At 40.6% G+C, this 10,585-nt stretch overlaps 2 non-coding genes across 2 annotated transcripts; both read left to right on the top strand.

Moving 5' to 3' along the window:
- Positions 1-1,851: 1,851 nt before the first annotated feature.
- On the top strand, positions 1,852-1,938 carry TRNAS-GGA (transfer RNA serine (anticodon GGA)). Its single transcript has one exon. It is a non-coding gene; the product is annotated as a tRNA-Ser (tRNA).
- A 421-nt stretch (positions 1,939-2,359) lies between these two features.
- Positions 2,360-2,432, top strand: TRNAS-GGA (transfer RNA serine (anticodon GGA)). Its single transcript has one exon. It is a non-coding gene; the product is annotated as a tRNA-Ser (tRNA).
- Positions 2,433-10,585: the final 8,153 nt, after the last annotated feature.

Raw genomic sequence — 10,585 nt, 5'->3', positions numbered from 1 at the left:
TTGTGGCAGATTGGAAGATACCGATATCTCTATTTCAATTTGTTGATTGATGGTTTAAGGAAATGGCAGTGGTCCAAATCTTGCACATTTACTGTTACTTCTATGTATAAGTTCCTTGCTCAGGTGTGGCCCAGCTTTCATATCTTATTGGGATAGCTACATTGCCCTGGCCGGGTATTGCGAAGGAAGGAAACACCTTGTCCGAGTCAGGCGATGCTAAAGGATGGATTAAAAAACTCATGGATGCTATCTCTGTTATTGCTGCTTAATGCCCTATTTATACCGATCTAGCTTATAGCTGGGATTTCTAGAAAGATAAGCTGATGCAGCCCTCAGGGATGGAGTGCCTAAACTAACCTTCCTGAACAGAAGTAGCAGAGGTAGAAGATATGTAAATCGTACCATCAAGGGGAAATGCACTATTGTTATGCTTGGGCCAGGTTAGCTGATCAAGGGAATATTCCTATCGGAAGAACAATCAGAAAATAAGGAGATAGTCAGTTGGCACTTTTCACACAAGAACCTCTTTTCGTATTAAGCACGGGAGTCGTAAGGAAAGACCTCTGCGTAGCTATCAGAACGAATTAATGAACGAAATAAACGAATTCCGGTGAAACCAAGGCGAATTTATGAGCCAGCAGTGGGAAAAAGATGCCAAGTATTGAGATGCAACATTATGAATGGTGCGATCCGAAGTCTTACTATTTACTCAAAATTGACTCAAATGGTTGACTGAACTTCACAGAGGACTAAAGCCGGGAACTTAAACTAATGGTTTTGCCTTTCCACTTCCCAATTGACTCTCATAAAAGGCTAGGCTACCTCTTCACATCGCACCTGATCCCGAATCATGTGCTCTGTTCAGGGGATCAATAGTGGCTATTAAGCTTTTCCCTTTCTATATATTCTTGAGAATAAGTAAATACCATCCTTTTTCCTATCAGCATCTCTCTATCTGACAGTAAATATTGCTTTCAATCGATCAGGCACTAGGTTATTAAAGTATGGATATGCCATATAATAAGGGAAAAGGCCTCAAGTTTTTTTTAGCGCAAAAGAAAAGCCGATTCCAAATTTTCTATTTCCCGACAAGTCTATGAGAGTCCTATTACGGATCCTCTGATCTTTAGCTTGAATGGTCGTGTTTTTATATAATTAGGTCTTTCTTCTGAGCTCTTCTATTACGGTACGGAAAAATCAAACCTATCACTCTCAAAGAATGGGTAAAAAGAATTCAAGCTAGGGGAGCCTACACTCTCTAACTACCTATACTACGCCCCCATTGATTGGAAACCCTCGGGGAAAATGATCCCATAAACAAAGGAATTATACAGTACGAAATAGCAAAAAAACAGACTAATTCGATTCTAAAAAATCGATAATAGATATTTTATTCTGCTTAAATTGTCCCGACAAGGAGAGATATTCAATATTTGAATCAGATTGGATTTCGTAGTATACCAATGTGAGCCAAACTATTACTATTTCATCTAACTTGAATAACCAAGGACTGAATTTGACTATGGATTCTGATAACTCGAGAAGTTTTTATTTGGTTATGATCCAAAAAGAAAAAAGAAAGGTTTAACAAGCCATGAGAAAATAGAGTAAAGTAACCATACGTTCTGTTTGCATAACGTGTATACGCCACGCCATACAATCGAAATAGAAACATGGGACGATTCCAGAATTTTGAATAGATCCGTGGGGATGAGAGAAGTTGTTGTTGAGAAATATGAAATTGGAAAGGAAGTCAAACTCCCTATGGAACCTGTGATCGGTTGTACCTGTACTTTAGTGATACGAAAACTCGCTATTCACTCAGTTTCTGGTCAATAATAAGATTATGTAGGAGAGATGGCCGAGTGGTTCAAGGCGTAGCATTGGAACTGCTATGTAGGCTTTTGTTTACCGAGGGTTCGAATCCCTCTCTTTCCGTTTCTGTTAATTCACCAACGTTACCGACCACAATGTAATTTCTAGTAAGAGGAAAATCCGTCGACTTTCTAAATCGTGAGGGTTCAAGTCAAGTCCCTCTATCCCCAATAAAAAGCCCATTTTACTTCCTAACTATTGTACCAACCTCTATTTTTCATTAATGGTTCAAACAAGATTCACTATCTTTCTTATTCTACTCTTTCACAAACGGATCCGAACTGACTTCTTTGGATCTTATCCCATTCATACAAATGAACATATTATAGTATAGGCAAGTAATCCCTATTATTAAGTAAGTCATTCACAATCCATATCATTATCCTGATATTTACTAAGTCCAATTTGAGAATACTTTTTTCTTTTTTAGTCCCTTTAATTGACATAGATACAAGTACTCTACTAGGATGATGCACAATAAATAGTCAGGATAGCTCAGTTGGTAGAGCAGAGGATTGGAAATCCTCGTGTCACCAGTTCAAATCTGGTTCCTGGCACAGAACGAACAATGAATGAATGCCTTTTCGGGAAAGAATGTTCTTGTTTTTCGTTGGAAAAACCAACGCCGACGTCAAGATCAGTCTCCTTTCCTTTCTCTTTTCGGGAGCAGAGCTGAAAAAGATGGCATTTTCCGATGGGAGCTACTTGTACCAATTTATCGGAAGTTCTCACGCATACCGTAATCGCCCATCCCTATCCCTTTTGTTTTCTCCTTTGTCTGATTTTTAGCGTTTTGGGGGTTGTTTTGTTTAGACAGTTAGCATATGTAAAAAAAATTAATGAGAGAAACCTCTCGGATAGGATGGCTATAGCCCGAGAGATACTGGAGCATAATAAACAACTCGGCATACCTATGACGGTAGAGCTGAGTTGGAAACGCTTCCTAATCGTACCGGTACCTACACAAAAAAAGAAAGAAAAAACCTGATACTTCTTGACCTTATCCCATTTTCTTATTGGAATTCCAGACCTAAATCGAAATGAATGGAAGATGCCTCTGGAACCTACGCACGAGTGAAAAGCTAGGCTAGTTTTGAAAGAATTGGCACTAAGTAAGAGGTGATCTGCTTTTGGCCTTGTATCGGGCAGCGGGACGTTATGAAGGGCAGCTAAAACATGACTCTTGCGATGCTGAATCATCGATTGATAGAGGTGCTGAGAGGGCTGTGACTGCAGTAGCCTCACTTCACTTTTTTCCACCATCACTAGTACGTGCGGTCCCGAAAACCAAACAAAGAAGAAAATGCACGCACGAGTTGGTGGATTGGGTTAAGCATCTAACTAACTAGATTCCTTACTCCCAGCGATGACCTATAATAGAATATGAAAAGCAATGTTTCCCTTAATCTCTCCCATCTGGATAGATAAATAAAGGTCATGCGTAGCTCGTATAAAAAACTCTAAATGAATTATTTCCCTCTGGCGAAAGGAAAAGATTGTTGGTACGAAAGCCGCTATTACACCACTTGAGGGCTGAACCAACCTCATGCTCCATCAGATACAAGAAACAGCCCAACTCTGAGCTTATCGATCTGAAATGCACTTTGAAACCAATGCCTTAGCGAGAGAATGGAGGAGTAGACGCCTCTTCTTATAGATGGACTATGTTTTCTCTTTTTATATGATTATTCGAGTGAGGTGGTTGAGATGCTTCTACAGGGTGGTTCTTGATAGGGCAGCTTCTAATACAATCAGTTAAAGACGTAGTTCAAGTTTGGTATCTACTTGAAATCGAATGAAAAGGAATGCACTCCCTTTGGTCGGGGTTCGCCATTCGATGCCTCAACCAAAGGGATTATTGGAGGTGGTAGTATGAGCCAAGATAGTCGTGAGATACGTTAAGCTGCTAATATGTCCATCTTTGTATCCATACGGAGGGAGAAGGGAAGGCCCATTGATCCTCTTATGAGTCGCTTAACTAAAGCTCGAACGATGTCCCTTCTGGTTCGCCCGAGATTCCTGTAATAATGCTTGATCCATAGTAACGTAAGTAGAAATGGGGAGGTCGAAGCTAGCGATCAAGCTGCTCCATTAGACCCGAAGCTTTCTTCTTATCCCTTTTGTCTTCTTACGTAGGATGATTTCATCCGAGTGTGTGTAAGGCGGGTGGCATTCTTAGCCATAAGCTCTAAGAAACCACCTACTTGTAATATGGTATCCTTTCTCTCTTCCTGGGACTTGAGGGGAGGTTAGTACCGCGAATAAAGTAGTACTCGCTATCCAGCCAGTCATCTACTTGACAAGTTTGGAAAGAATCTCTCGGAAAAGAGAGCGCAATCTCTCTTTGCTTGTGCCACCCGGGCGGAAGATATATCTGAGTCGAGCTCGTCGAAGAAGAAACAGCTACTGACATCCAGGGATGAGGGCTCAGATCAGAGTGAACAAACAGTGCGAAAGAGACTGAGAAGGGGAAGCATGCGCCCGAAAACAACTTGTTTGTTTTGGTGGAAGAGGAAGAAATAGAGAAAGATCGCCGCTTTTCATACGCTAATTCGTGATTCAAAGTAGATCGTTTGAGGGAGGGTTCGCTGTGATTGTTTTCAAGTGATCTGCCACTGGTTTTCCTGAGAAGGTAGTACAATGGCTTCTTCTTTTTCTACACCACCTGGGAACTGTCTTCTTTTTCTACACTACCTGGGAACTGAAGGGCTACTCGGGAGGCTTAAGGCAAGGTCAACCCAATCCTTACCACTTTGTCTTGATCATACTTCCGCTTTCTACCTTCTTGTTTGCAAACTCGTAGCTTCTTCAACACTCAGCCAAAAACAACCATATTGAACAAGAATCTCTTCTTCAAAGCGGAATCTGAAATCAATGAGTCCTGATCTACACCCTTAGACGTCGATGCACTTACTCCTTACTCTATTTGGATTTTATGGCTAATGACTTACTTGAAAGATTCGTGCAGGTACATATACAACTGACTATACTACTAATAATAATAGTGACTCTGGTTCAACTTCTTACTTTTCTTGATCGTACTTGTACTAAATTAGAGTTGATTGAATAAGGAAGGCTGACACGCTTCTCGGTTGTGGAGTCAGTTCTCGGTGGTGGTGCCTTCTTCTTTTTCTTAGAATAGAGACACATACATATTGACTTGTTGACTTGATTTGAGAATAAACTTCATTTACTTTCTTTCATCGTTGACAGAAACTGAACTCAAGACAGACCTTCCAGCTTGATCTTATTGATGGATCATTCACTCAATCAAAACATTGACGCACGCGCCTTCTTTCTAGGTAATTGAATAGCAAAGTGACGGTCTCATCAGCGGCCTGGGAGTGAATGTGGAAGCTTAACACTAGCAACGGGCAGAACAGTTGGTAAAGGAGATCATTGGCACTATGGCGCATGTATGTTGAGTTCTTGAAGCATTGCCGATATCGATATATATTTCTTTGCATGGGACAGTAGCCTTTTCTGCTTCTTTGCATGGGTGCGTAGGTAGAGTAGCCTTTTCTGCGGCGGAACAAGCTAAGAAGTGCAGGCGGCTCTGGTTTCGAATGGTACCTTGTTTCGAATGGTACTTACTCGTCTTGTGACTAAGTAAAATAAAAGATTGTTGCTTTTCAAGTGGTTAGGTCACCAAGGCGCGGGCGGCTCACTACATTCTGTAGTTCGTTCACTCCTTTCTAAATCACTCATCAGGAATGGGCTCGTCCCGTGGCCTCTTCATTGAGCTCTTTCACATGGAGAAAACGTATCATAGGTTGCCCATGCTGAGCGTGACTTTCTCCCCTCTTTCTTTCAGCCTGACCCAATTTCCCATAGTTTGTTTTTCAATTCAAGAGATTGTAGGAAAAATAGTGATAGTTAGCATTTTAGCTTCTCCCCAGTCGGGGTTTCGACAAGGAATACCATTTGGATAAGGCATTACGCTGCGTATCTTTTGCGAAAGCAGCCTCATTTCGCCCAAGTGAAATATAGCAAAATGTGAGGTTGTAGATCTACTAAACCGACCCCATTCATTATCGTAGGAACTTTTGTGGATCCAATACCAGACCCTCTTGTTTGTTCAATCGCAATCTCACTACATCGAAATAGTCAAAAAGGTGTCACCTCACTCAGTTCGAGGGATGGATGGCGCTTTCTTGTGTGTATCGACATGTCACATTACTTGGTATCTCCTCGCTTTCAAGTCTTGATGATTTTTTAGTAGCTTCGGGTAGGTAGATGTAGACAGGTACCTTTGATGTTTGAACTTATTTGCGATTTTGCTTTTAGCAGAGCTTCCTTTTCCAAGTATTATCTCTATGAACCAATTTGGAGTTCACTCAGAAATAGCATATAAAAATGAAATAAATAACTGAAAAAAAGAGCTGGGTTTCATATCTTTTGACCCGGAAGAGAGGTGTTTTGTGTCACAGTGGTTTCGAATCGATATTTTTTTTTGTTCAGTCTACCGAAGATAGGAATAAGTCAAGGCTGTTTCTTTCTTTTTAGTGCCTTCCGTTTAACCCAACTCAAGCTGAAGAAACTTATTCAATGGTCACTGCTAACCGCTTTTGGTCCCAAATCTTTGGTGTTGCTTTTTTTTAATAAACGTTGGCTACATTTCTTTATGCTATTTGTACCCGTCACCGGTTTATGGATGAGTGCTATTGGCGTAGTTGGCCTGGCTCTGAACCTACGTGCCTATGACTTCGTTTCCCAGGAAATCCGTGCAGCGAAAGATCCTGCATTTTAGACTTTCTACACAAAAAAGATTCTTTTAAACGAGGGTATTCGTGCGTGGATGGCAGCTCAGGATCAGCCTCATGAAAATATTATATTCCCTTAGTAGGTTCTACCACGTGGAAACGCTCTTTAATGGAACTTTCGTTTTAGCTGGTCGTGACCAAGAAACCACCGGCTTTACTTGGTGGGCTGGGAATGCCAGACTTATCAATTTTTCCGGTAAACTACTTGGAGCTCACGTAGCCCATGCCGGATTAATCGTATTCTGGGCCGGAGCAATGAACCTATTTGAAGTGGCCCATTTCGTACCAGAAAAGTCCATGTATGAACAGGGGTTTATTTTACTTCCACACTTAGCTACTCTAGGTTGGGGAGTAGGGCCAGGGGGAGAAGTTCTAGATACTTTTCCGTACTTTGTATCTGGAGTACTTCACCTAATTTCCTCCGCTGTCTTCTCCCTAAGTTTTGCTAAAACCGGCAACGTAAAGTTTTTCATTTTTTCTTTTTGATTTTTCATTTTCTTAGGTAGTTTCCTCAAAGTTCTGTTCAGTCCATCATAGAAGCCTGTTCGATACCATTGGGAGTGGAATCTCTTCCTTGGGTGGCATTACTTTAGCCCATAGGTTTTCATATATACGCATTAACGACACACTAAGGGATGACGGGACGAATGGTGGAATTAGCAGTTTCAAACGGCAATAAAAGAGTACCAGAAACAAAAGAAGGAGACCAGGGAAGTGGTAGACATAGGTAGGTTACATTTAGACAGGAAAGTGAAGTGCAGTAGTAGTTTACGGGCAAGGAACATCGGAGAGCTAGAACAGTAGGCGGCCAAGCAGAAGGAAAGTCTCATCTGTCTGAGTAAACGAGAGAAGGAAGAGTATAAGTCTAAAGACAGAACTATATAGTCCCGAGTAAGTGGCGCGGAGCGGATTGCAATAAAGCAATAGAGAGTTAGCTACATATATTGAAGTTGAATCTATGCTCTTTGCAAGGCAAAAAGCTATCCAAGATAGTAAGTACTCGGTGGTATACTCCTGTAGCTCCTTGATTCCTTACGCAAGTTAGAGCCTTATGAAAGAGGGAAGACTGCTTATTAATAGGCAACTTTTCTTTAGACATAAAAAAAAGACTGCTATTTGAGGGAATGCAGCATGGGCCCTATAACTTGCTTTTCTATTTCCAACCAAAGCTAGAAGAGCAGCGCGTCTATCCTGAGTTTTCGTGTCTAGCTTGCTTGCTCACTTCCTATAACGGCAATCAAAGAAAATCTCGTTCTGATCCTATAACTTAACTAAACTTAACTAAGTAGTAAAGAGAAGATTAGGATGAGTAAGCCCTGACTTCAAGTCTATGTATAGCAACTAGCTATATTACTACTTATTAGTCATACTTTATCTCGATGGACCTATTGCCGCCTATTTAGAATAATAATAAAGTCTTCTATAGTTACTGGCATATTACTCCCATCAGTGAGAATTGTATACGTAGGAGAGAACCTTGCGCAAAAAGGGCTTTGCTTTATGGTATAGATTAGGAATTGGAATAAGTAAGGCTAACTAAAAGAGAGAAGAGGGTCTACAGTCATTCTATCTCAACACTGAAGAATAAGACGTCTATCCTTACTCTTGCATTAAATAGAATAATATTAAAGGGAGGGGAGTATATCGAATATAAGGCAGCCCTCAGGCAAACCCATAATAAGGCTGATGAAAGCGAAGCAGAATTTAAAACAAATAAGGTACACTCTTGATCCTTACAGCACATCTTTACTATGACTAAAAAGTGCCGGAAGGAGAAAGTCAAAGAAGGACTCGAAACTTGCAGATAATGAATATAAAGATGAAAGATTGAATGCTTTATCAGAGATAGATTTTGACTTGGGCTTGAACAAAGCCATTCTTCGCCTTTCTTCGCTAGTTCGCTTAAGTACATAGGTTATGGCAATACAACATTCTATCTTTTGCGTAGGCTTGAAACACTTATTTTCTTATTATCTTTTTTATTTTCTTTTGCCCTAGGCAATCTCTTTGCTTGCTGACATAAACTTTCAACATAGATCAAGTTGTTTTTTAGGAGTTTTACCTCTTCTTACTTCTTGACATCAGAAAGACAAGCGCTTACCTCCTTCCTAGCAACCTACATATCTGTCTGCTCAAAGCACATTCGGAGTATAGTTGACTATTCCTCCTTTACGTATCTCAGCCAAAGCCTACTTTATTCTCTGCAAGCTAGGTAGTTAAGGAATTAAGTAACTAATTTAGACTGATTGGAGGCAGGTTCCGACGAAAGCTTATGGATTCAGCACTTTGCTATAAGAAAGAAGCAAGGTTGTCCGACAAAACTAGAGTTTTAAGTAAGCAAGAGATTGATTGCGTGGTAGGAAAGAAAGGAAACTACCAAGCGAGGGATTGTTTGCATATTATATACTTATTAACTTCCTGTCAGTAAAGTACTAGTTTTTTAGTTAGTAGTGTGCAATACTGTTTAAGAAATGCATGCAATCTGAGACTTCAGAAAACGTAAACTTGAGTCAAACTACACTAGAATAGTCAGTGAAAAACTACACTGAATTATAAAGGTCTTTTCCTTGAAAGAATAGGTTTTTTGCATCAAAAGGCTGTGAGGAAATAAGTAACATAGTTAATGAGGAGGGGGTATGCATCTTATCATCTTCTATTCGAGAATAATAAACGATCGAGAAAGTAAGCAGCAGGCACGAGTAGACCGACTGATAGCAACGGCGAATCAACGCCCGACCCGGCTATTTTGTCCTTTTGTTCGCAGAAGGGAGATCCTGTGCGCTAGCTATATCTGTTATGGATGGAGCCCTCACTCAACCGACTTGCTACCTGGAAATCCCCAATGCACCAATGTACCAAAGGCACTGTACTTTGAATAGGAAACACTTCCCTACTTCACTTCCTAATTAATAAAGTAGGAGGTATTCGAGTACGGAGGTACTAGACCGTGATTCTGGTCCTGATGCGGACACACCTGTCGACAACAGAGAAGGGATTCAATTGAGAGCGGATAGCAAGATCGAATGAATGGATACTCTGAGATAGAACGATAAAAAGAAAATTTGATTAATCCTACAAAAGCCTTACAAGGCAGGTAAACTTTATGCAGTATCTGCTACAAAAAGAAGGTTAGAGAACTGGTTCCATCTACGTTATCCTTGGGCATGAATAACATGCTTCTTTCTCAATTTATAGGAATCGTTAACCGCAACTCTCCTTTTCAGGCTTGGATTGGTTTTTTGATGCAGTAGAGAAGCCGTTTCCTTTGAACTTGGTCCATCGGACAGATATAGACATGGAGAAGCTTTTCAATGTCAATCTTTCACTACTTTGTTTGGACCTTGCTTCTTCACTTAATGCTTGCTTTCCGTCTAGCCTTTGCTGGGCCTACGATAGGCTGTACTCCAATACGAAATAAGATTGTACATGAAGGTTGGTGAAAAGCAAAAGAAGCAATTGGTTCTCAAATGTCGTGACGTCACCTAGCTTTATTCTATATTTCTCATTCTATTGGTATGTATAGTGTCTTTCATCTGCTTTTTCATTCATTCTGCCCACAGCCGTTAGGTATTATGACAAAAGGAACCAGCATGTTGCTGCTGAATCTACAGATAGAGAAGAGGGCACGTCTCTTTTTCTAGAAGCCGGTCTATGTTCTTATTCTTAATCGAATTCTAAAGAAACGTCAGTTTCAAATCACTTCCATTGGGCTGAGCGGGTCATATATGCCTTTTGGCTTTCACCTATGTTATGTATTCTCTCACAATCACTCCTAGCAATAAGTGAAAAGGCGGCTATCGATACTGTCCCAACACCTCCTCTTCTGTGTCTACTTCTCCATTCTAATTTCTGACTGGTTCACGCCTGCTTGTGTATTGGTTATAACCTCTGTACTGTATTTTGTTTGGCTTAAATTGCCAAATGGCGAGACCAGACCCCATGAAGCT

This window comes from Aegilops tauschii, chromosome 7 (genome assembly GCF_002575655.3).
Source record: "Aegilops tauschii subsp. strangulata cultivar AL8/78 chromosome 7, Aet v6.0, whole genome shotgun sequence".
Lineage (NCBI taxonomy): Eukaryota > Viridiplantae > Streptophyta > Magnoliopsida > Poales > Poaceae > Aegilops > Aegilops tauschii.
The sequence above is the reverse complement of the archived record's forward strand: the minus strand, read 5'-3'. Positions and strand labels throughout refer to the sequence as shown.